Here is a 24,483-nt window from a genome sequence, read left to right on the forward strand (position 1 = left end):
TGTCTTCTCCTCTGCCAACCGCTGATTAACTGACATGTAGTGCTTTTTTAAAAGAGGTTCTTCAGCAGCGGCAGTGTGTACTATGCAGTTATTTGTCCGAGCTACTGTAAAACAACATAATACATACAGATGCAGCGGAATATCATAATACACAGCTCGGATGTAGTAGACCTTCCTTGAAGATCAGCCGTGAAAAGGAATTTTCCCCTTTCTCTTAAAAACGAGGTTCTGCAGCAGTTTAGGTGTGTTTTACAAGAAAATAATGTACACCCCTCAGAGGCATAGCTAGCGGAGGGCAGCAGTGGCATGTCCCGGTTTCAACTATATTTGCATACTCAGGGAGCAGATACAGTTGAATCCAATCGTGGAGCAGCCAGCTGTGAGTTGTTCGACGCAGACAGGCACGATGTAGTGACATCATCACGCCTGTCTGCGCAGAGCCATACACACTGCACAGAGCGAAGAAGCAGAGCGATCTCTACTCGTCGTGGGAACGTTATAGGTAAATATTTTTTTTTATAATTTTTTTAGGCACTATGGGGCATTATACTTTGTGGTGGCAGCTGAGGAGGCATTATACTGGGTATTGGGGCCGCAATGGGGAAATATACTGTATGTGGGCAGCTTTGGACGCATTATACTGTGTAGGGGCAACTATGGGGGCATTATACTGTATAGGGCAGCTATGTTGGCATTATACTGTATGGGGGCAGCTATGGGGCATTATACTGTGTGGGGACAGCGATTGGGCATTATACTGTGGGGAAGGCACTATGAGGGTATTATACTGTGTGGAAGGCACTATGGGGGCATTATACTGTGCGGAAGGCACTATAGGGGCATTATACTGTGTGGGGACAGCTATAGGGGCATTATACTGTTTGGGGACAGCTGAAGGGGCATTATACTGTGTGGGGATCACTAATTATACTATGTGGGGACACTAAGGGGTTATTATAGTGTGTGGGGGCAGCTATGGGAGCATTATTTTGTGTGGGGGAAACCATAGGGGCATTATACTGTGTGGAGGCAGCCATAGGGGCATTATACTGTGTGGGGGCAGCTATAATGGCATTATACCTACTGGGTTGGGGCCCACTCAGATGTCTTTGACTCCCCCTGTGCTAAACCACTAGCTATGCCTTTGACATCGCTAACATAAATTATTAAGAGTATTAGAAGTTAGATTCCGTGACCTGTATATATACACTTGGCATATCCGTATTCTCCTGCACAAGGGATGAAAACTTTTAAAAGTTTTTTTTAAGGATTATCCAGGACACATATTAGTAGAGCTAAAAAACAAAGAACTGATTCCTTGTTTTAAGCTGTATGTAGCTCTTAGTCAAAGCATTGAGTAATGAGCACTACTGTCAAGATCTGTGGGTATGTGGACTCACTGGGTCGTACCGCCATACCGGGAGAGCAGCTGGCCAAAGAGTGTACCAAGAAAAGTACGCAAGAAGTGCCCATCAAGCCAATCCAACTTGTGGGAGGGGCTTTTGGAAGCATGGGGTGAAATTTCTCCCGATTACCTCAGCAAATTAACAGCTAGAATGCCAAAGGTCTGCAATGCTGTAATTGCTGCAAATGGAGCATTCTTTGACGAAAGCAAAGTTTGAAGGAGAAAATTATTATTTGAAATAAAAATCATTATTTCTAACCTTGTCAATGTCTTGACTATATTTTCTAGTCATTTTGCAACTCATTTGATAAATATAATTGTGAGTTTTCATGGAAAACACAAAATTGTCTGGGTGACCCCAAACTTTTGAACGGTAGTATATGTATACCTTACAGATAAAAACAAGGGGACATATAACACAAAAACACCAAAAAAGGCCATACTTACAAATGGACACAGACAGGTCAGAAACGCTGATGAAGGAGAGTGAACAGGTGCATTTAAATAATAATAGCCACTCCCACTAGTCTTGAGGGGAGTGGCGTGTGGTGCATAATATGTGTAGTAAAAAATAATAAATGAATGGTGTATGTGCAAGTGATAATATAAGTGAAATATAGGGGGCAGTAGTGAGTAAAGTGCCTAAATGAAAATAAATGAATAATGGGGTGCAAGTGTGTGAAACATGGAGGGATAGTGTGTGAGTCATGAGGCGCAATGTGTATAGCCAGGTAAAAGCCTATTTGTGACACCTTGATAATGCATAGAGCGGGCTACCCTGCTTGCTAAGCCAAATGACAACACACCATACTCTCCCAGCATCAAAGACCCGGCTGTGTCCAAAAGAAGCAAATAAAGTAAGCATGAAAAATACCTGGGGTATTAGTAATCGTTTTGGCCAAAAGGACTCAAGCTCGCAATCCACGACAAGGATCCCCAGACTTGTGAGTCCCTAACTCCTTAACTGGAACTAAATGTCCCTGATACAAACCGAACAGATAAAAACAAGGGGACACATAACACAAAAACACTGAAAAAGGCCATACTTACAAATGGACACAGACAGGTCAGAAACGCTGATGAAGGAGAGTGAACAGGTGTATTTAAATAATAATAAACACACTATCCCTCCATGTTTTACACACTTGCACCCCATTATTCATTTATTTTCATTTAGGCACTTTACTCACTACTGCCCCCTATATTTCACTTATATTATCACTTGCACATACACCATTCATTTATTATTTTTTACTACACATATTATGCACCACACGCCACTCCCCTCAAGACTAATGGGAGTGGCTATTATTATTTAAATGCAACTGTTCACTCTCCTTCATCAGCGTTCCTGACCTGTTTGTGTCCAATTGTAAGTATGGCCTTTTTAGGTGTTTTTTTTTTGTTTTTTTTTCATATGTATACCTTGTTATACTGACTTGCTTGGCTATGCTGGGTCTGGTCAGTAACTGTGTGACTCATTCTTTTTTGTTTGGTTTTGGAATACCAGTCTCATGTTTAGCCTGGGAAATCTTTATCAGAGAGACCAGCTCATCCGCAGTTTTAGGGTCACCACATTCGTAACCCACTTGCATAGTTCTGTCAGAAGGGCTCTCAGATATCTGTCCACAACCTCTGGAGAAGAAAAAACATCTGGCTATAACCACTCCTTTGTCAAGTGTATTAAGTTATACATTTGAGAGCGAGCTGGTTTGTCTGACTAGTAAGCTCAAGAGTGCACCCCAAAAGTGTCAAAATCTCAGCCTCAAGCTTGCTGTAGTCTTGAGCATCTGCAGTGTCCAAATCATAATAAGACTTCTAAACCTCTCCACACAGAAAAGCCTCTCCACTGGGCCGGCGGCCATCCTTTACGCTGTGCGTCCAAAGGTCATCAGATAGGCTTCCACATCCTCTGTCATCACCATCTTTTGTAGGTAGTTACCAGCACATATAACTCTGCTTTAATTATGCCCACTTACAGCCCTGTAGCTTTGTCTGCAAGACGTTACACCACCTTTGCCAAAATAGCACAATCCTTATTTTTCATTTCTATTATGGCAGTAATTTCCAGAGCTCATATTAGATCATCAGTCTGAAAAGCCTTTAACATGTCCTCCATATTGTCCATCCTACGCAAACCTCCACCAGATGTGACAACCAGTCTTTCAGAATCACCTTTTCTTGGAGTAAATGGTAGGGGGTAGTCTGCTTGTTGCACCAAATGAGGAATCAGGAGACAGAAATATATTTAAACTGACCTCCTTGCCAGTTTTATTTTACAGGTTGCAGATTACAGAAAAGAACAAAATCCATACACACAAAATCCCTAGCCTTGTCCATGCGCTAACTAAACCAAGGTTTGTCCCTAACTATTGGGACTAGGCTGAGCTCATCTCATACCTGTCAAACAAAACAGTCTTCACAGCAACAAGATATATGTGCCTGCAATTTCCTTGTACAGGATAATCAGCGTCCTCTCAGAGAGATCTGATTTCTCCCTCCCCAGGATCAGAGACCAAGTGAACAGCATAGCCTGGTTACATAGGTCACCTAGCCAGGTGTAGCTCATCAGGACTCAGGATAGAGAGTGGATTTAAAGGGGTTTTCCCATCAGGGACATTTATGACATATCCATAGGATATGCCATAAATGTCAGATAGATGCAGGTCCCACTTCTAGGACCCGCAACTATATCTAGAAAGGGGCCCCTTAATCCTCCTTTTAGTTTTCTGTGTTCCCGCTGATGCTTGTGGTTTCCGACCATGAATTACGGAAAGAGCGTATCGGCCACCAAAACGTTGGCAGCAGATCCTTTAAGTTGCAAGATGGAGTCTTCTGTGGGATCGAATCAGACGGGCTTGCCTTTATCCCCCACACGCATCAATAAGCCTTGAAGAACAATGACCTCTCGCCGGTTGACTGGTTGTCCTTCTTTGGACCACTTTTGGTAGATACTAACCACTGCATATCGAGAACACCCTGCTAGACCTGCCGTTTTGGACATGCTCTTACCCAGTTGTCTAGCAATCAAAATTTGGACCTTGTCAAAGTTGCTCAGATCCTTAGGCATGCCGATTTTTTCTTCCTCTAACTCATCAGCTTCAAGAACTGACTATTCTCTTGCTGCCTAATATATCCCACGTATTGGCAGGCGCCATTGTAACGAGATAAATGTTATTCACGCCATCTCTGTCTGTGGTTTTAGTGTTACGACTAATCAGTGTGTGTACGTATGTGTGTGTGTGTGTGTGTGTCTGTGTGTGTATATATTTATATATATATATATATATATATATATATATATATATATGTGTGTGTGTGTGTGTGTGTATATATATATATATATATATATATATAAACAACATATATAATATACCAGTTTTACACATGTCTATAGAAAGAAAAGTGTATTTATATAATGTATCACTTTCACATTCTTTATATATGTGTCAATTTGCATAAAAAAAATTCAATTAAATATTGAAACCTACTTGTGTTGCTGTTTAATTTATGAGAAAATGCACTTCAAATAAAAAAAGAATACCCTGGATTAAATGAAATAATATTATTTGCCGGTGCATAACATTTCCTCATATTTTAAAATAACATTTCAGAGATAAAAAAGAATCTACTGCATGGTTGAATGGAGGGCAATATGAAAATGAGGACAGTTTAAGACTGTAGAAGCATTAAATGTATTCTTTGAAAAAAGCTTTGAAAGGATTCGCTCAGCTCTGCCTGCCCCTTGAAGTGTAATAAATGTTATGCTTCACAATCACCATAAACTCTCTTCAAAGATGTATTTGAATACTTGTCAAAGAATAGAAATGTGATTCTAACGTTGCTTTGGAGATCTTAATGTCATAGTTTCCATAGGATAGAGAAAGGATAGAGTAGGACGACACGTGAGCTTCAATGCGTTCTGTTTCAAAGTGTGTTCTGTGAAAATGCTTCTTCCCCAGCCATTACAATTTGTATAAAGCAGGTTGTGCGGAGATTAATTCCTCAGGATACTCAATATTTTCTTATCTATTTCCTCTTTATTGTTGGCTCTTTGGGGTACACAGAGTAAAACCAGTCATGGCTTTATGCTTTACTTTTGTTTCTCAGATTCTGGCTGTAAATATGCATAGCTCACATTTGACTCACCATGGGGACATAGAGGAACATGCCCAGCTCGTAAAACATTGGCACTGGGTGGCAGTTTGTATATTAAAGGAAGCTGTTTTCTTGTCTTTGTATATGCTTCACTACATCAATAAAATATTTTAGAACAAAAATTTTGGACAGGACAATATACAATAGAAATTGTTCACGTGGGAAACAAGAATATACATTTGAAAAATATGGAGTATTGCTGTCAGAGAATGAATACAGAAAGGATTATTGAAAAAAAAAAAGTCTGCTTTAACATTCTTTATGAAAAGTACCATGTAAATCATGAATATAAACAAGTAAATACATGAAAGCCTCATTTTAAACTTGAAAATTCACAGGAGTGTGGGAAGCTGAAATATAGGGTACACTATAGTACTGCTTAGGCTTTGTTTACACCCCATTTGGGAATTACATTTGGTATGCACATTTGAAGACAGTCCTCGGACATATTGTCTTGGATATATACAATTTAATGCTCAGACAGTTGCAAATGTTTGCTGCTTACTCCCATTATACAAAAACGTATACAGGGTGCTATGCATTTATTTATTTTTTTGCAGGATCCATTTGTGATGAAAAGCATAGTTGTACATTTTTCAATACATTCCAAAAACATGTTTATATGACAAATGTATGCCAAAAGGACACTCTTTTGCATGTTTGCCTCTTATAAACCTATAGGTATGCTTCTGGATAAGTTTGACAGCACAAGCCATAGTGAATAGTGGAGCAGGGAGTCGTCGAGTCTCCACTCCACCATGGCATTTAACTGTATTTGCTAGCGCTAGGAGTCCCTGCCTCGCTGCAGGACAACTGTCCCGTACTGTAATCATGTTTTCAGTACGGGACAGTTGTCCGGCAGCGAGGCAGGGACTCCTAGCATCGTACATAACTATGATGCTAGGAGCCCGGCTCCCTGCACTGTGTTCGGTCCAGGACTTGCGGCCAAAATACGTCCGTCAATTACAGACGTAATGACCTCATGTGAATCCAGCCTTACCTAACAACTGGCAAGAAGGAACCCAACTTTGAACTCCAGCCAGGGAATTTTGCTTTCGAGAAAGTTAAAGTGGCCTAATTCCATTAAACTTTATATACAACAGTACATCCCAATGCATCTGATTATTATGTGAACATCTGAATACCTAAACCAGCCAGAACAATAAAGACAAGCATTTGTGCCTGTCTCCCATATTTTTTATACAGATTATGCAACCAATTTGCATCTACTTACATCTACCTATTCATCCATGCTTTTATCTCTACCTGTTTCATACAAAAATAACACTTTTTCAGCAGTTGCACGTTTTTTATATAATGCCCTATCCAGAGGAAGTATAAGTTCCTTATGTAAGGAAAAAGATCTCACCTTTTAATCCAGTTTTATTTTTAGTGTATGAATGCTGCATATTACATTATTTTCACAAGGTGAAGATAACACAGTACATGACTTCACTAAGAAATAAATAGGTCATTCTAAAAGCTGAGCGTTTACTCATTGTGACAAATTTTTGTATTAGGTATTTCATTTCAATTCATCAACTACGTTCAATTTCATTTCAATTAAGCAGAGGAAAAAAGAAAAAATGAATAATAAATGTTTATTTTTATGTATAAAGTCATGTATACCTGGCATCAGGACCGTATTTATTAATTATAAATAACCCATATGTTAGTGCCCAAGGGTGGCAGGAGCAAAGAGGGTAAACTTTAAGGGTATGTTCACACTCAAAATCAAAAACCACTGAAAATGACGGAGCCGGAAGCAGAGTGTGCATATGTGTATGCATGTATGTAGCAGGTATAGCTATGTGAATTATATTTTAGGTTGTGCTAATCGCAGTATATGGTAGTATTACTTGGATATCGTGTGACAATAATTCTCAGGTATTTTAAATATTTTATTATTTGTATACTGTATAGTGGTATTATTTCGCCTTCATATAGAGGTATTATTTGGCTTCTGATGGCAGTATTATTTGAGCACTATATGGTCCTATTATTGATGCACTGGATATTTTGCATTGTATAGCAATATTATGGCCTTTCTGATGTTATTATGATGCCATTGTATAGTACAATTATTCATACACATAATATTATCATAAACAAGATGTGCAGTACATTAATTAAATGGGGGGCCTATTTAGTCTCAGTACATAGGGCAGGATGACTTTTATGTGGAAGATGTATCAAAACTAGTGCAAAGGAAAAGTGGGGTAGTTGCCCACATTGACCAAAGGCTGCAGATGTGAATCTAGCCACTCACATATGTTCATACTGTGTCTGCTACAATTTTATGGCCCTCTGGTGGAACTTTATTCATTTGAATTTTGGTAAATTTTGAGTATTTTCTATACATATGAATATGAGAGAACACACAATGCACACTCTTGGCCAGAATCACACACACAATTTTGATGCAGTTTCTGGATCAGTTTTTTGAGCTGAAGCCAGAAGTGGATCCAAAAGGAAAGTTATAAAGAAAAGACTGATGCATCTCCTTTATTTTGTGTCCACTTTACTGTTTGGCTCAAAAACAGAGCAAAAAACGGCATCAAAACTGTGTTGGTGGTTCAATAATAGATTCATTCACAATGTTAGGATGTGTTTTCACTACATTTCTAGTGGAATTTTGTTTTCTCAGGTATTCTTTAAAGCTAAAAACGCTGTATTCAGACGTTTGCTGATAGTTTATAGGGGCATATGAATATCTGTATACACATACTGTAGGCCCACATAGACAAAGGAGTTTATGCCACTTTTACAAAGCAGATTATGCCACTTTTTGGCATGAAATGCGCCAAAGAAGTGGCAAATGGTGACATAGAACAAATCTTTTCTTGTCATTTGCCAAACTTTAAAAGTTTTCTTACGCTCTTGGCTGGTTTACTTTGCGCAAAAGAAATGTCGCATGCCATTAATACATCTGACACTTTTTAAGACTCCTCCTTGCCACACCCCTTTTTTGAGACACTTTTCAAAACTGTCTAGGAAGGTGCAAAAAAGGGCTAAAATATTTTGGTGCACAATATTTCTGGCACATTTTGCTTAGTAAATTTTCTCCTGTCTACTTTACATATACTGGTGTAAGGGTATGTTCACACGGAGTGTTTTTAGCCTTTTTCGGCCCGTAAATGTCCCAAAAAACGGCAGAAAAATCGGAAGCAGAATGCCTCCAAACATCTGCCTATTGATTTCAATGGGAAAAACTGAGTTCTGTTCCGATGGGGCGTATTTTACGCAGCCGTTTTTCAAAACAGAAGTGCATGTCACTTCTTCAGCCGTTTTTGGAGCCGTTTTTCATAGACTCTACAGAAAAACAGCTCCAAAAACGGCCAATAAAAACACAGCGAAAAACGCGACTTTGAATAAAAATCAGGAGTTGTTTTCAGAAGTTTTTTATTTTGTGTGGGCACACACCCTTAGGCTCCATTCACATGAACGTATAAACGCCCGTAATTAGAGGGCCCATAGACTTTTATTGGCCACGGGTACCTTCTCGTTTGCTTACAGGAAGGTGCCCGGGCCCTTGAAAAATATAGAACATGTCCTATTTCAAGCCGAAATTACGGCACGGGTCTATGGGGCTCCCGTAATTACGGGTGGCTACGTGTGTGCACCTGTAATTACGGGAGCGTTGCTACGCATGGTACTCACTGTCAAACGGTAGTCACTGTCCAGGGTGCTGAAAGAGTTAAACAATCAGTGCTGGATAGAGCATAGGGGCTGTACTGATCGGCAGTAACTCTTTCAGCACTCTAGACAGTGACTACCACTGGACAGTGAGTACACTGCGCGGCGTTCACAATATACATTTCTAATGTTTCCTTCAAAAACCCGCGACAAAAAAAGTTCATACTTACCCAGAACTCCCTGCTTCTTCCTCCAGTCCGGCCTCCTGGGATAACGTTTCATCCCATGTGACCGCTGCAGCCAATCACAGGCTGCAGTGGTCACATGGACTGCCGCGTCATCCAGGGAAGTCGGACTGGATGTCAAAAGAGGGACGCGTCACCAAGACAACGGCCGGGGAACTGCTTTTTCTTTCTATCGCTGCGTTCCGCTGCAGAAAATCTCCCCGAAAGTGGTGCCCATTCTCTCTCTCCAGCACTGATAGAGAGAAGAGGCTGCCGATCAGAGCTGGATAGAGAGAAGAGGCTGGCAATCAGTGCTGGATAGAGAGTAGAGGCTGCCCCTTCTCTCTATCCAGCACTGATCAGCAGCCTCTTCTCTCTATCAGTGCTGGATAGAGAGAAGGGGCTGGCGATTAGTGCAGTGCAATATCTCTCTCTACGTGTAAAGAGAAGCAGAGAAAACGGGTCCGTAAATACTGGTTAAATACAGGTGACAAAGGACCAGTTTTTATGCCAGTATTTACGGGAGGGAAAAAATACGGTCGTGTGCATGGAGCCTAAGATACACCAGTCTTAGAAAATATGGGCCAGTGCATTTTGGTTTGTTTCTTTTTTTTTTTTTTAGCATTTTTTATATCAGGTATTTCAAAATGCAGTAGGCTCTATGTATGGCATCTTTATGACACTTTTCTTCATAAACATTAAGGCTGGGTTCACACGAGCACATTAACGTCCGTAATGGACGGACGTATTTCGGCCGGAAGTCCCGGACCGAACTCAGTGCAGGGAGCCGGGCTCCTAGCATCGTAGTTATGTATGACGCTAGGAGTCCCTGCCTCTCCGTGGAACTACTGTCCCGTACTGAAAACATGATTACAGTACGGGACAGTTGTCCTGCAGAGATGCAGGGACTCCTAGCATCGTACATAACTATGCTCCCTGCACTGAGTTCGGTCCGGGACTTCCGGCCGAAATACGTCCGTCCATTACGGACGTTAATGTGCTCGTGTGAACCCAGCCTAATAGTTTTTTGTTTTTTTGTAGCATATACAAAGACATTATTTTAGGCACTATGTGAACTCGGCCTTACTGCTAAAAATTGCATGCAAAATCTGCAGTAAATCTGCACTTTGTGAACAAGGCCATTGGCTGGATTCAGACACAGCATTTTGCTGCATTTTTGTGTGTTTTTATGGTATTTTTAGACTGGGTTCCACATAGCGTAAACGCAGCAGAATTTCTGCAAAGGAATTCTGGCAGGGAATTCCGCAGCATTTACAGTAGCAGTACAGAGGCGTAGCTAGGTTCTCCAGCACCCGGGGCAAAGATTCCGTTTGGCGCCCCCCCCCCAACATCTCCTTCCCCCTCGCCATGTTTGTTTTTGCTACCAATCAATGACGTGTCATTTCTTTTCCACATTTCTTTTTATGTAACGCGAGCATAAAAAACATTTGTAAATTTTACAAGCAATATGGTTCTATACACAACACCAGAACCAATCTCAGTACATAAATACAGCCCCAGAACCAAGCTCAATACATATATTCAGCACCAGCACAAATACAGCTCAATTTAGTGCAACCCCTGCTGTACAGGTTTGTACGGCGTAAAACTACAGCTCCCAGCATGGCCCGAACAATGGTAAGGATATGCTGGGAGTTGCTGTTTCACAAAAAATAAATCCTATCATAATCATACCATACCCATTATCTCGCTGCAGATAATACAGTGACTACAGTACTGATTAGAGGCAGAATAAACATTTACATTAAGTGACTCACCGGTGACGTCTCAGATTCTAGTTCTTTTTCTCCATCCGGTCCAGACCTCTATGATGACTTCTCCCGGTCACAGACCATTTCTGCAGTTTGCCGCTCAGATGTCTTCAGCTTCTCACTTTTCCAACATTTCTGCACCTATAAATAAAGATAAAGTTCTCATTATACCACACACTACGCCCCTAAATATAATAGCGCCATACACTGCACCTCTAATTATAATAGCACCATACACCATGTCACACACACACACTGTGCCCCCTGTAGATAGTGCCCCCATATAGCCCACCCCTGTATATAGTGTCCCACAAGTAACTCCCCCTATAGTGCTCCACAGATAGCCCACCCCTGTATATAGCCCCCTGTAGATATAGCCCAGCCCTATATATAGTTCTCCACAGATAGCCCACCCCTGTATATAGCCCCCCTGTAGATATAGCCCACCCCTGTATATAGTGCTCCACAGATAGCCCACCCTTTTATGTAGCCCCCCTGTAGATATAGCTCCACATATAGTCCACCCCTGTATATAGTGCTCTACATATAGTCCACCCCTGTATATAGTGTTTCACAGATAGCCCACCCCTGTATATAGCCCCCCCTATACATATAGTCCACCCATGTATATAGTGCTCCACTAGATAGCCCACCCCTGTATATAGTGCTCCACAGATAGCCCACCCCTGTATATACTATATACAGGGGTGGGCTATCTGTGGAGCACTATATACAGGGGTGGACTATATGTACAGGGGGCTATATACAGGGGTGGGCTTTCTGTGGAGCACTAGAGGGGGAGCTATTTGTGGGATACTATATACAGGGGTTGGCTATATCTCCAGGGGGACTATATACAGGGGTGGGCTATATCTACAGGGGGGCTATATCTACAGGGGGACTATATCTACAGGGGGACTATATCTACAGGGGGACTATATTACAGGAGTGAGCTATATCTACAGGGGTGGGCTATATCTACAGGGGGGGCGAGCTATGGAGCACTATATACAGGGGTGGGCTATATCTACAGGGGGGCTATATACTATATAGCCCCCCTGTAGCTATAGCCCACCCCTGTATATGGTGCTCCATAGATAGCCCACCCCACTATATAGCCCCTCCTGTAGATAGACACCCCCGTAGATAAAGCCCCACGCGTGTAGATAAAGCTGCCCCCCCGTAGATAAAGTCCCCCCGTAGATAAAGTCCCCCTTGTAGATAAAGCCTCCCCCGTGTAGACAAAGTCCCCCCCCCCGTGTAGACAAAGTCCCCCCCATAGATAAAAAAAAGCCCCCCCATAGATAAAGGCCCCCCCCCCGTATAGACAAAGTCCCCCCTCTGTAGATAAAGTCCCCCCGTAGATAAAGGCCCCCCGTGTAGACAAAGTCCCCCCTCCATAGATAAAGTCCCCCCGTAGATAAAGGCCCCCCCCCCGTGTAGACAAAGTCCCCCCTCCGTAGATAAAGTCCCCCCCAGTAGATAAAAGCCCCCCGTATAGACAAAGTCCTTCCTCCGTAGAAAAAGTCCTTCCTCCGTAGATAAAGTCAGTCCCCCCTGTAGATAAAGTCCCCCTTGTAGATACAGCCACACACTTTTATTGCAATTAAAAAAAAAAAACATTTAAACTCACCTTAATCCCGCTCCCGCGCCGTCCGGCAGACATGGAGACCTGCTCTCTTCTGCGCAGGTCTCCTGGGGGTTGAACGCAGCGTCTATGAAAGGCGCTGATTGGCTGGGCAGGATGACTTTCCCTGTCAATCAGCGCCTTTCATTGACGGAAGCTTCACTGGTACAAAAGGTACCAATCGCTTCACTGGTGCAAAAGCGCTGAATAGCCGGGCACGGAACGTGCCCGGTCATTCATTGCTTCTAATTGTACCTGTGTCCTATAGACACAGGTACAATTATAGTGCAGGAGGAGGTGGCGCTGGCGCCCCCCTCTAAGTTGCGCCCGGGGCACATGCCCCGCCTGCCCCCCCCCCCTAGCTACGCCCCTGAGCAGTAAAGTGAATGCGATTTTAACAAATCTCATGCCCACACTGCAGAAAAAAAAGTCAACTGAGAAAACATTAATAAATTGACATGTATTGTGGATTTTATATCCAAAGCATGTCAGTTTATAATGCAGATTCGTTGCTTTTCTGTTGCGGGTATTCTCCATTGAATTCATCGGGGATGTAAAAACCGCAACAAATAGCTAAGAGTTGCGATTAAAAAGCTAACACTTATCCCTGGCCGTTGTCATATCGATGCTTTCTTCTGTTCTCTTTCACGGTGGTCTCCTAGGGTGACGTTTCATCCCATGTGATTACTGCAGCAAATCACATTCTACAGCGGTCACACGGAGAACAGAGGGACGTGTCGCCATGACAACGGGGGTAAGTATAGACTTGGTGCATTTTTTTCTGCCAGAATTCCCTGCGGGTTCTAGGACGGATACGCTGCATACTTTTACGCAGCGTATCTGATTCGTGGAAACATAGCCTTAATGGCGTTTTTAAAGCCAGAATCACACATGCTGTGTTTGATAAATTTGATTAAAAAAATTAGTGTACTGCTAATCTAATACAAATGTCACAAATTATACCCTTTCTCTATTGCGTTCCCATGTCCTCTCACTAAACAAAGTTAAAAAAAATGCTGCACAGAAATACAATTATATATTAAAATAGCAAAGCTGCCACAAAAACAAAGCTGCATATTCCATCAATTAAACTATATATATATCACATATATTTGCTACTAAAGGGGGATAAAGTTGTTCACTCTTATAAATAATTGAAACACTGAAGAAAACCAGTTATATGAGAAATGGCTTTAATTTTCTTTTCTATGCTCCAAAATACACATCCCTCACCTTGGGATTAGTACCTATTTTAAAATTGCTGATTTGGGCTGCTGAAATTTGTGGATTCTGGTGAGATTCCATACACAGGCATATAATTAAAGCCAGATGAGTGCATCTTCTAGTTTATTGCTTTAATTTTATTTTACAAACGTTGGCAAGATATCTATATTGCTCTATTATAGTGCACTATAAAACATTCACACATTTTGTGGAAGCCAGCATAAAAGCAGGATTATAATGTGCACGTGACTCACATCCTATAAAATAACACCGTGAACCTAGAAATGCAATTGTTCCTTTCAATGCGAGCGGTGACTGGCACTACTTTGCTAAGATACTTTACATAAAGGCAATAGACTATTGCAAGAGCTCTGTATAAACCATTAATTTAATCCACCCAACAGGCATAAAACTACAATAGCTAATTTAGTTAAAAATCTTATTAAAAGTTGGGAGAAGTAAAAAGTCTTTAAATAAACTAGAATGACAATGACATACTTTACAGGCTTTCTGAACTGTATGTTCTCCTTATCATTACATTCTTTATTACAGATATAAATGACCCAGTTTAAAATGATTTATATAATACTAAATTGTAATCGGTAGTCAGCTCTGTTTCTTTGATACAGAAATTGTTTCTACGTATCCACAGATCTGAAAAATACATACAGTTTCCCACTGGGAAAGAATAAGCCATACCTCCCAACTTTCAAGTATTGTAAAAAGGGACAACCAAATCGAATCGCGGCTATTTTTTTTTACGTTAAAATCTGTGAACAGGGCCCAAGGAGTCTTACTTTGTAAAAAACATATCAAGCATAAATCAAATTGAAGTAACATCTTGTTTAGAGTCTCCCTTCTGATATTGCAATGACTTTACTGACCATGAATCTGACACCATGTATCTTCAAAAAGTGGACAGCCACTGTGGTAATTGGTCTGTTCTCAAAAATATATTTCCCAGCTTAATTGATTGTAAAGATATGTTTCTGTATCCTCTTTCTTAAATTCTGGCTTTTCAGTGCCACATAAACCTTCTTACATGTGAGTGTATAAATTGCATTTCTAGTTTTACAATGGATGAAATTCTAAGACTGGGTTCACACGACCTATTTTCAGGCGTAAATGAGGCTTATTATGCCTCGATTTACGTCTGAAAATAGGGCTACAATACGTCGGCAAACATCTGCCCATTCATTTGAATGGGTTTGCCGACGTACTGTGCAGACGACCTGTAATTTACGCGTCGTCGTTTGACAGCTGTCAAACGACGACGCGTAAATTGGCTGCCTCGGCAAAGAAGTGCAGGGCACTTCTTTGCAACGTAATTTGAGCCGTTCTTCATTGAAGTCAATGAAGAGCAGCTCAAGATTTACGAGCGTCACAGACGCCTCGCATAATGCGAGGAGGAGCTTTTACGTCTGAAACGAGGCAGCTGTTTTCTCCTGAAAACAGTCTGTCTTTTCAGACGTAAAAGACAGTTCACGTGTGCACATACCCTTAGCAACAAACAATTTTCCACTAATGAGAATAGTAAAAACCATTGGGTTTGTCATGAGCATGCTCCCCCAACCCAAAGATGTTTTGGGTCACTGAAAATGGCTCTGCAACAATCTATCCTAGCGAATGTGCTAATCTCGCTGCAGCAGAAGCATTGGGGGTAATGACCCAAAAAATGTAACGGTCCGAATGTAATACAGGCCAAAACTTGGACAGAATTTTGACCAATATTAGTCATTATAGTTAATATAAAGCGAACCAACTTGTCTGTCCAGTGCCCATGTTTATTGGAAAAAGTAAACCCCCAATATCTGAAATGATGAGTTAGAGACTTAGCCTCCTTACAAAACATCAGGGTGTGAGCTACAATTTCTCTGCAGTCTTAAAAATTGATCAACCAGGGGGCGGAGTTTGCCGTGCTACGAGATGGCTGTGTGATCCCGACGCTCCTCCACGCACTCACTAAACCCACAGATTTACACATGATACATTGACCAGCAATGGTTAAAACAGGGAAAGAGAAGATCAAGGACTCTCACGGGACTCCAGGGCAGCTGAAACCTCAACCGGAGATGGATAAATTCTTTGATAAGCGGCCGTCTTCGTCGGCGGGAAAATCCAAGATGGCGCCTCCGGGCCACCGAGAGGATCGCCATGCTGAGGACTGCGATAGTTCCTATGTCCCATCTGACTTTGCGGGAGACCATGAGGCAGGCCCTATCTCCAGGGCTTATCTAAAAAAGACACTTCTACAAGCTCTTAATCCTGTCATGAAAGAGCTGTCTGACATCAAAACGAATATGCATCAAATTGGACACAGAGTAATGGCCCTGGAGGAGACTCATGCTACTGCTCTTCTCCACAGTTCCTCCATGCACACGGAGGTGATTGTGCACCAGACGCACTTAAATAATTTGCATACGCATTTGGAGGATCAGGAGAATCAAAATAGGAGGAGAAATATTAGTCTGCGTGGAATTCCGAAGTCAGTGGTGTATGATTCCCTGCAAGGTACTGTTACGCATATTTTTGCCTATCTGATACGGGATGAGCAGGCCTCCTCTATTACTACTGAGAGGGTTCATAGAGCTTTGCAGCCAAAAACCGGCCAGGAATGAACCCCCCAGAGATGTTATATGTGGGATATTAGGTTTTGTGCATACAGCCGCCATTTTGAAAGCAGCTCGAGAGTCACAAGAAATTACTCATGAAGGGGTCAAAATATTGTTGTTTTAGGATCTCGCTGCTAGCACGCTGGCGAAGCGACGAATCCTCAAACCGGTAACGAATGCCCTGCGGGCTCGCAAATTGTTGGTACGCTGGCTGTTCCCCTTTGGGTTGGCAACAGTTAAAGATGGTAAACAGATCAGAATTTGTACCCCAGAAGATTTGGAAACTGCATGGCGCAAATTGGACATACCTCCGATTGATATTCCTTCTTGGATGCCAGTGGCATTGGCCTCCTCGATTGGATGCTTGGCAGTCGACTTTGAAAGCTAAATCCCCAAAGTGTAGATGGTGATTTCACCAGAATAATGACACTTGAAGTCCTTCTTAGACTCACCTGGCTTACGGCCTTTGGAGTGCTCGAGTCAATGGAGTTATTGATTTAGGGGTGCTTTTGTACCCTGTGTGGGAATTACCATACCATACATTTTCATTGCCGCTTTATTTTCTTTCCCTTTAACTGTTTTAACTGTTTCTAAATGTGTGAGCTCAGGTTATGGTCATATTTACATTGCTCTTGATTTAGCATATGCTTTGTCTTACATTTTAGACATATTTGTGTATATGTGATACGTCTAACTGGTTTTCTTCTTCTTCATCCGTCCCTTTCCCTCCTTTCCTCTAAACCACAACGGATGTATCACATGTATGATGACTACCACATGTTTCTTGAATTTATGTCAATTTTTTATGACAATATTTGCTTATGCTGTTGTTTATAAGGTCTAATGCATTATTCCCTCTTTTTCATGGGTTTAGTGAGTGTATGCCATATGGGTAAACTCACGTTTTGTTCCTTCAATGTGAAGGGTTTGAACTCCCCTAGGAAGAGATCTAGAGTTTGGGGGTCACTTAGATTGCTTAACACCTTAGTGACCAGCCTATTTTAAACCTTGACGACCAAGCTATTTTTTAAGTTTTTCCATCGTTGCATTCCAAGAGCCATAACTTTTTACATAGTTTTCCACCGATGCAGCTGTATGAGGGCTTTTTTTTTTGACCACTTGTAGTTTCTATCAGTACCATTTTCGAGTACATGTGACTTTTTGATAAATTTGTATAAAAATTTTTTGAAGGCAGGATTAACAGAAAACAGCAATTCTGGCATTGTTTTTTATCTTATTATTTACGGTGTTTGCTGAGCAGGTTAAATAACATAATATCTTATTATCCTCTCTGAGGATCAACTCTTGAGACTTAAAACCATTGCTCCTTTTAAATGGCCCCCTACTGCCATCAAGTATTTGGGGGTGATGATCCCGGCTGATGCCGCTAAACTTTTTTCCCTGAATTTTGCCCCCCTTTTGCCGAAAATGAAAAAATTCCTTTCCCAACTCAGAATTCCCTATTTATCCTGTATAGGCAGGAAGAACTTGTTGGATATTTATGTGCTCCCTCAGATCCTGTATATTTTCAGGAGTCTACCAATTGATCTCCCATCCAGTTTCTTTTCTAGTTTTAAAAGTCTTTTTAGTCGATTCTTATGGAATGGGAAACATTCCAGGATCGCATATAGATTTATTTTACTTAAAAAAGAGAAGGGTGGTATGGCATTGCCAGATTTGAGAACTTATTATGAAGCTATTCAACTATTACGTTGGGCGCAGTTGGATAATCCTTCACTTATATCCATATACAAAGATATTGAGCGGGAGGTCCTCTCGGAAGAGCTGCTACCTTTGTTATGGGTTCAACTTCCTCTCCCTCCGAAGGGGATACTGGTCAGCAATTTAAGTAGGGGTATGCTCAAAACATGTCAGAAGTCGCCGGCTCTGACCTTGGCCATGGGGCAACTCTCTTCGTTGGCCCTCGTGGGGGTGCTTCCTATATATACTGATGGGACTACAGATATTAACTCCTCGTTATGGCCTTTACTTAATGTTTTGACAATTAATGAGGTTGTTAAATGTCCAACCTCCCCAGATTTAAAATCTCTGCTGACGCAGCTACCTGATACTGGTCTGTATGCTTCCTCTTTGACTTTCCTCCATACACATGATTTTAATTCGACATGTTGCAAGTTTTACTCCACTAAGTCCTCCCCATACCCAGATCCGACTTGGTTAGAAAACTATACGCTTTTGCCTTTAATGCCTTTTAAACCATTATCCACCATATATAAGGGTCTTCTTTATCTTACCCTATTAAAACCCACTTTCTTGGTGGATTGGGAGCGGGAACTAGATGTTATATTGTCTGAAAAGGAGATATCGCTTGTGTTGTCTCGTAGTCATGGTTTTTCATGATGTGTGAGATACCAGGAAAATTCATATAAACTAGTTACACGTTGGTATCGCACCCCGGTGTATCTGCATAACTTGCTAACTTGCACCTTGCACCCACGAATTGATGTTGGATATGTGGCCAAGCCGCGGGGTCACTTTCACATATTTGGTGGTCCTGTTCTAGGATTGTAAACTTTTGGACCCAGGTTGGAAAGGCCATTAAAGATGTTACGGATAAAGAAATATGACTTGATTCCAAATTGATACTGTTGTGGTTGCCTACTTTTATTTTTAATCCTTCAAAAAGTGATTTGATCACATTTATGATAGCCACAGTGAAATTGTTGATTCCATTGAGGTGGAGAGATAATGAACCTCCCTCAATTGAGCAATGGTGGACCAAGATGCATCAGATACATAGTTTTGCAGGAACTAGTGGGAAGGAATACTTTCAGGAGAGATTCTTTCCTTGGCGACCATGGAGAGATTTTCTTTCAAGGTGATAGAGATGTGCCAGGTTTTACTTTGGAGACTGATGATATTGGTAATATTCCTAATATTGTTTTCTTTTATTTCTGAGAGATTACAAAAGATTGTAGTTTTTGCTGTTGTATGTCACTGTTTTGTATTTTATGTGTTATGTGTAAGCTCCTTGGTATATGCAGGTCTTATTATTTTTGGGACTATCCCTTTTATTGGTCATTGGATATGAAAGACTATTATTTTTTGTATTTGCCTATAACTTTGTCAGATGGAACTTGCATTGTCTTTATATGTTGTTGTTCAAAATCAATAAACATAGAATTTACAAAAAAAAAAAATTGACCAACCACAATGGATTTGCATAGATGTGTAGGATAAAACTCTGAAAGTGTAGAATATTATTTGTGGCAGTCTCTTTCCAATAAAACAAGGTTTGTAAGGAATCTTCAACACAGGTAAGGCATAGGTTCAAAAAATTCACTGTGGAAAACGAAATGTGTGGTGTAAGTAAATATTCAAATCATTGTCATTAGGGCTGTTAACAAACCGAACACATTCCCCACTTGATCCCTCCCACAAAAAGAAAATATATGTAATGTCGGGGTAGGGAGACAGACAGGTGAGCCCTAATCTACTCGCCACTCAGTCCCTGCCTACTTGCACGATCCGTCCTAAGCGACGGCGTACAACTGGGCGACGGCCCCTATGCTCAATATGAGTATGTGTCACGAAGCGGGTTAGTGGACCCACTAGGCCGTACCGCCGCAGCGGGGAGGCAGCTGGCCAAACAACAGGACACCCCAGAAATACAATGTCCCGCACAAGGGTACCTGAATAGTCCAGATGGTGGCCGCAGCTCTGGCACAGATGAGATGGATGCAGCAGATGGCGCCAAACGTGGCGGGTGACACAGGAGCCGCAAGTTGCGCCAGACGTGGCGGATTCCTCCGGACGCAGCAGATAACACAGGACGTGGCGGATTCCTCCGGACGTGGCAGATTCCTCTGGACGTGGCAGATGACACAGGACGTGGCTGATTCCTCCAGACGTGGCAGATGACACAGGAAGTGGCGGATTCCTCCGGACGTGGCAGATGACACAGGACGTGGCAGATTCCTCCGGACGTGGCAGATGACACTGGACGTGGCAGATTCCTCTGGACGTGGCAGATGACACAGGATGTGGCAGATTCCTCTGGACGTGGCAGATGACACAGGACGTGGCACGACTTGATACTAGGGCAAAGCACGGGAAACAGGAACGGGGAACAAGGTACGGGTAACAACAGGAACGGGAAACACTAAGGGACCATTGCAAGACAGACTGGGAAAACTAACAACGCTCAGGCATCGAACTAGGGGGCTGGACCCCTCTTATAGCCCAGGGTACTCACGGGTCAAAGGTCGTTCAAGATGTCCGGTGCGCGCGCTGCCCCTTTAAGAGCGGGGACGAGCGTGCGCACGCACCCTGCGGGCTCCGGCGGAGGTGAGTGGATGCAAGTGCTGGCGTCTCCTGAGGAGGAGGCTGGGGCCAGTGCTTGCCGACTCGTGGCTGCGGCTGTCAGCGGGAGGCTGGAGCTGACAGCCCGCAGCCACGGACATTACAGTATGACAGACAAACAAACAAGGGTACACAGAAGCTAAGGGAAATGGGGCAGTTGCCCACGGCAACACCGTGAGCAACAGGAGTAGTGAACAAGCCGAGTCAAACCAGAAGTGTACGAGGTACCAAACGCAGAGCAGGAGTGTAGTCAGTAAAGCCAGGGTCAAAATGAAGCAAGGTCAATAATAATAGCAGGAGCAGCAGAGCCAGGAAACAGGAAAGAATCACAGGCAAAGACAAGCAGGAAATGAAGGTATAAGTAAACTGAGGGCGGGAGCTAGAACAGTCTGGCCAGGCTGTGATAGGTTCTCCGACTCCTGAGCCTACCAGCCTGAGTGGTAGCAGATCGAGTCACTCTATCAGACCTAGGAGCAGGTGCAGACTGATTAACCATGGGAGTCGACACAGAAGCTGTGTCTGGCACATCCTTTACAGTACCCCCCCTTTTATGAGGGGCCACTGGACCCTTTCTAGGTGGACCTGGCTTATTGGGGAACCGAAGATGGAACCTTCTGAGCAATACCCCAGCGTGAACATCCCAGGCGGGTACCCAAGTCCTCTCCTCAGGCCCGTATCCTCTCCAATGGACCAGGTACTGGAGGGAGCCTTGGACCATCCTGCTGTCACAATCTTGGCCACCTCGATTTCTACCCCTTCAGGGGTGAGAACAGGGAATGGAGGTTTCCTCGAGGTAGCCAAGGACGGGGAGCAGCATTTCAGGAGGGAGGCATGAAACACGTTGTGTATTCAAAAAGACGAGGGTAACGCCAGTCGGAAGGAGACAGGGTTAAGGACCTCAATGACCTTGTATGGCCCTATATACCGGGGAGCAAATTTTTTGGACGGGACTTTAAGGCGCAAATTTTTTGAAGACAGCCACACCAGGTCCCCGACCACAAACAAGGGGTTAGCAGAACGTCTACTATTACTGAGTCTTTTGTATGCTCTGGGACGCCTCTAGGTTCTTCTGAACCTGGGCCGAGGCTGTCCACAGGTCCCGATGAACGACATCTACCTCGGGATTGTTGGAACGACCAGGTGAAATGGAAGAGAAACGTGGATTAAACCCAAAATTACAGAAAAAGGGGGAGGCCCCTGACGAGTTACTGACCCGGTTATTAAGGGAAAATTCGGCGAGGGAAATGAAGGAGACCCAATCATATTGACAGTCAGAGATAAAACACCTTAAATATTGTTCTAGAGACTGATTAGTCCTCTCGGTTTCGCCATTAGTTTCAGGATGGAAGGCCGAGGAGAAGGACAGATCAATCTCCAACTTTTTACAGAAAGCTCTCCAAAACAATGAAACTAATTGTACCCCTCTGTCAGAAACTATATTGACAGGAACCCCATGGAGACGCAGGATGTGTTTGACAAACAATGTAGCTAACGTCTTAGCATTGGGTAGTTTCTTGAGGGGCACAAAGTGGCACATCTTACTGAAGCGGTCTACTACAACCCACACTACCGACTTGCCTTGAGATGGACGCAGATCGGTGATAAAATCCATGGAGATATGGGTCCAAGGTCTCTGGGGAATGGGCAAAGAACATAGTAAGCCCACTGGTCGGGACCTGGGAGTCTTGGACCTAGCACAAATTTCACAAGCGGCGACGTAGGCCTTAACGTCTTTAGGCAACCCAGGCCCCCAATAGTTTCTGGCAATGAGGTGCTTGGTACCCAGGATGCCTGGATGGCCAGATAGTGCAGAGTCATGATTTTCCCTGAGTACCCTTAGCTGGAATTGCAGGGGAACAAACAGCTTGTTCTCAGGAAGGTTCCCGGGAGCTGAACCTTAATCAGCCGCAATTTCGGAGACTAAGTCAGAATCAACAGAGGAAATTATTATACCTGGGGGCAAAACACAAGCAGGATCTTCATCCGAAGGAGGGCTGGCCATGAAGCTACGCGACAGTGCATCAGCTTTAATATTTTTAGACCCAGCACTATAGGTGACCAATAAGTTGAATCTAGTAAAAAAAACAACGCCCATCGCGCTTGTCTCGGGTTTAGCCTCCGTTCAGATTCTAGGAAAACCAGATTTTTGTGGTCAGTGAGGACCGATACCTGGTGCCTAGCCCCCTCCAGGAAGTGGCGCCACTCTTCAAATGCCCATTTAATGGCTAAGAGTTCGCAGTTGCCAATGTCATAGTTACTCTCAGTGGGCGAAAACCTCCTGGAGAAGTAGGCACAGGGACGGAGATGGGTGAGGGACGTGGTACCCTGGGACAAGACAGCACCCACTCCCACCTCGGAGGCGTCAACCTCCACGATGAATGGCTCCAATTGGTTAGGCTGAATCAGTACTGGGGCCGAGATAAAGCACTTCTTAAGGACCTCAAAAGCCTGGACCGCCTCCGGAGGCCAGTGGAGGAGATCAGCACCTTTGCGAGTAAGATCCGTAAGAGGCTTAGCGATGACCGAGAAGTTAGCAATAAATCTTCTGTAATAATTAGCAAACCCCAGGAAGCACTGTAACGCCTTCAGGGAGGCAGGTTGGACCCATTCAGCCACAGCCTGAATCTTGGCAGGGTCCATGCGGAATTCATTAGGAGTGAGGATTTGACCCAAAAATTGTATCTCCTGCACCCCAAACACACATTTTTTGGTTTTAGCAAAGAGTTTGTTTTCCCGAAGGGCCTGGAGCACCTTCCTGACATGCTCAATGTCGGAGGACCATTCCTTGGAAAACACAAGTATGTCATCAAGGTACACTACAAGAAATTCCCCCAGGTAGTCTCTTAAAATCTCATTTATGAAATTCTGGAAGACCGCGGGAGCATTACACAACCCAAAGGGCATGACGAGGTATTCGAAATGACCTTCGGGCGTGTTAAACGCAGTCTTCCACTCATCCCCCTCTCTGATGCGGATAAGGTTATAAGCCCCCCGAAGATCAAACTTAGAGAACCATTGGGCCTGATTGAAGTGATCAGGAATCAAAGGAAGGGGATACTGGTTCCTTACAGTGACCTTATTCAAGTTTCGGTAATCGATGCACGGCCTAAGACCACCATCCTTCTTCCCTACGAAGAAGAAGCCAGCACCTACCGGAGAAGTAGAGGGGCGAATGTAACCCTTGGCCAGGCATTCCTGGATATACTCTCTCATGGCTTCACATTCGGGACAAGAGAGATTAAATATCCTACCCTTAGGGAGCTTAGCTCCCGGTACCAAATCAATAGCGCAATCGTATTCTCTATGAGGAGGTAACACTTTGGAGGCCTTTTTAGAAAAAACATCAGCGAAGTCCTGACGATAATCCCTGCATCACCAGTACAGAGCACTGCTCCAAATGAATGGAGCCAACAAGGAGTTAAAAAAACAAGGGTATGCTGCGTAAAATAACCATTAGCAAGTGGAGTGGAGTCGATACCCACTACCGGGACAGGTTTAGGCA

The sequence above is a fragment of the Rhinoderma darwinii genome, chromosome 1 (assembly GCF_050947455.1).
Source record: "Rhinoderma darwinii isolate aRhiDar2 chromosome 1, aRhiDar2.hap1, whole genome shotgun sequence".
NCBI classification, from domain to species: Eukaryota; Metazoa; Chordata; class Amphibia; order Anura; family Rhinodermatidae; genus Rhinoderma; species Rhinoderma darwinii.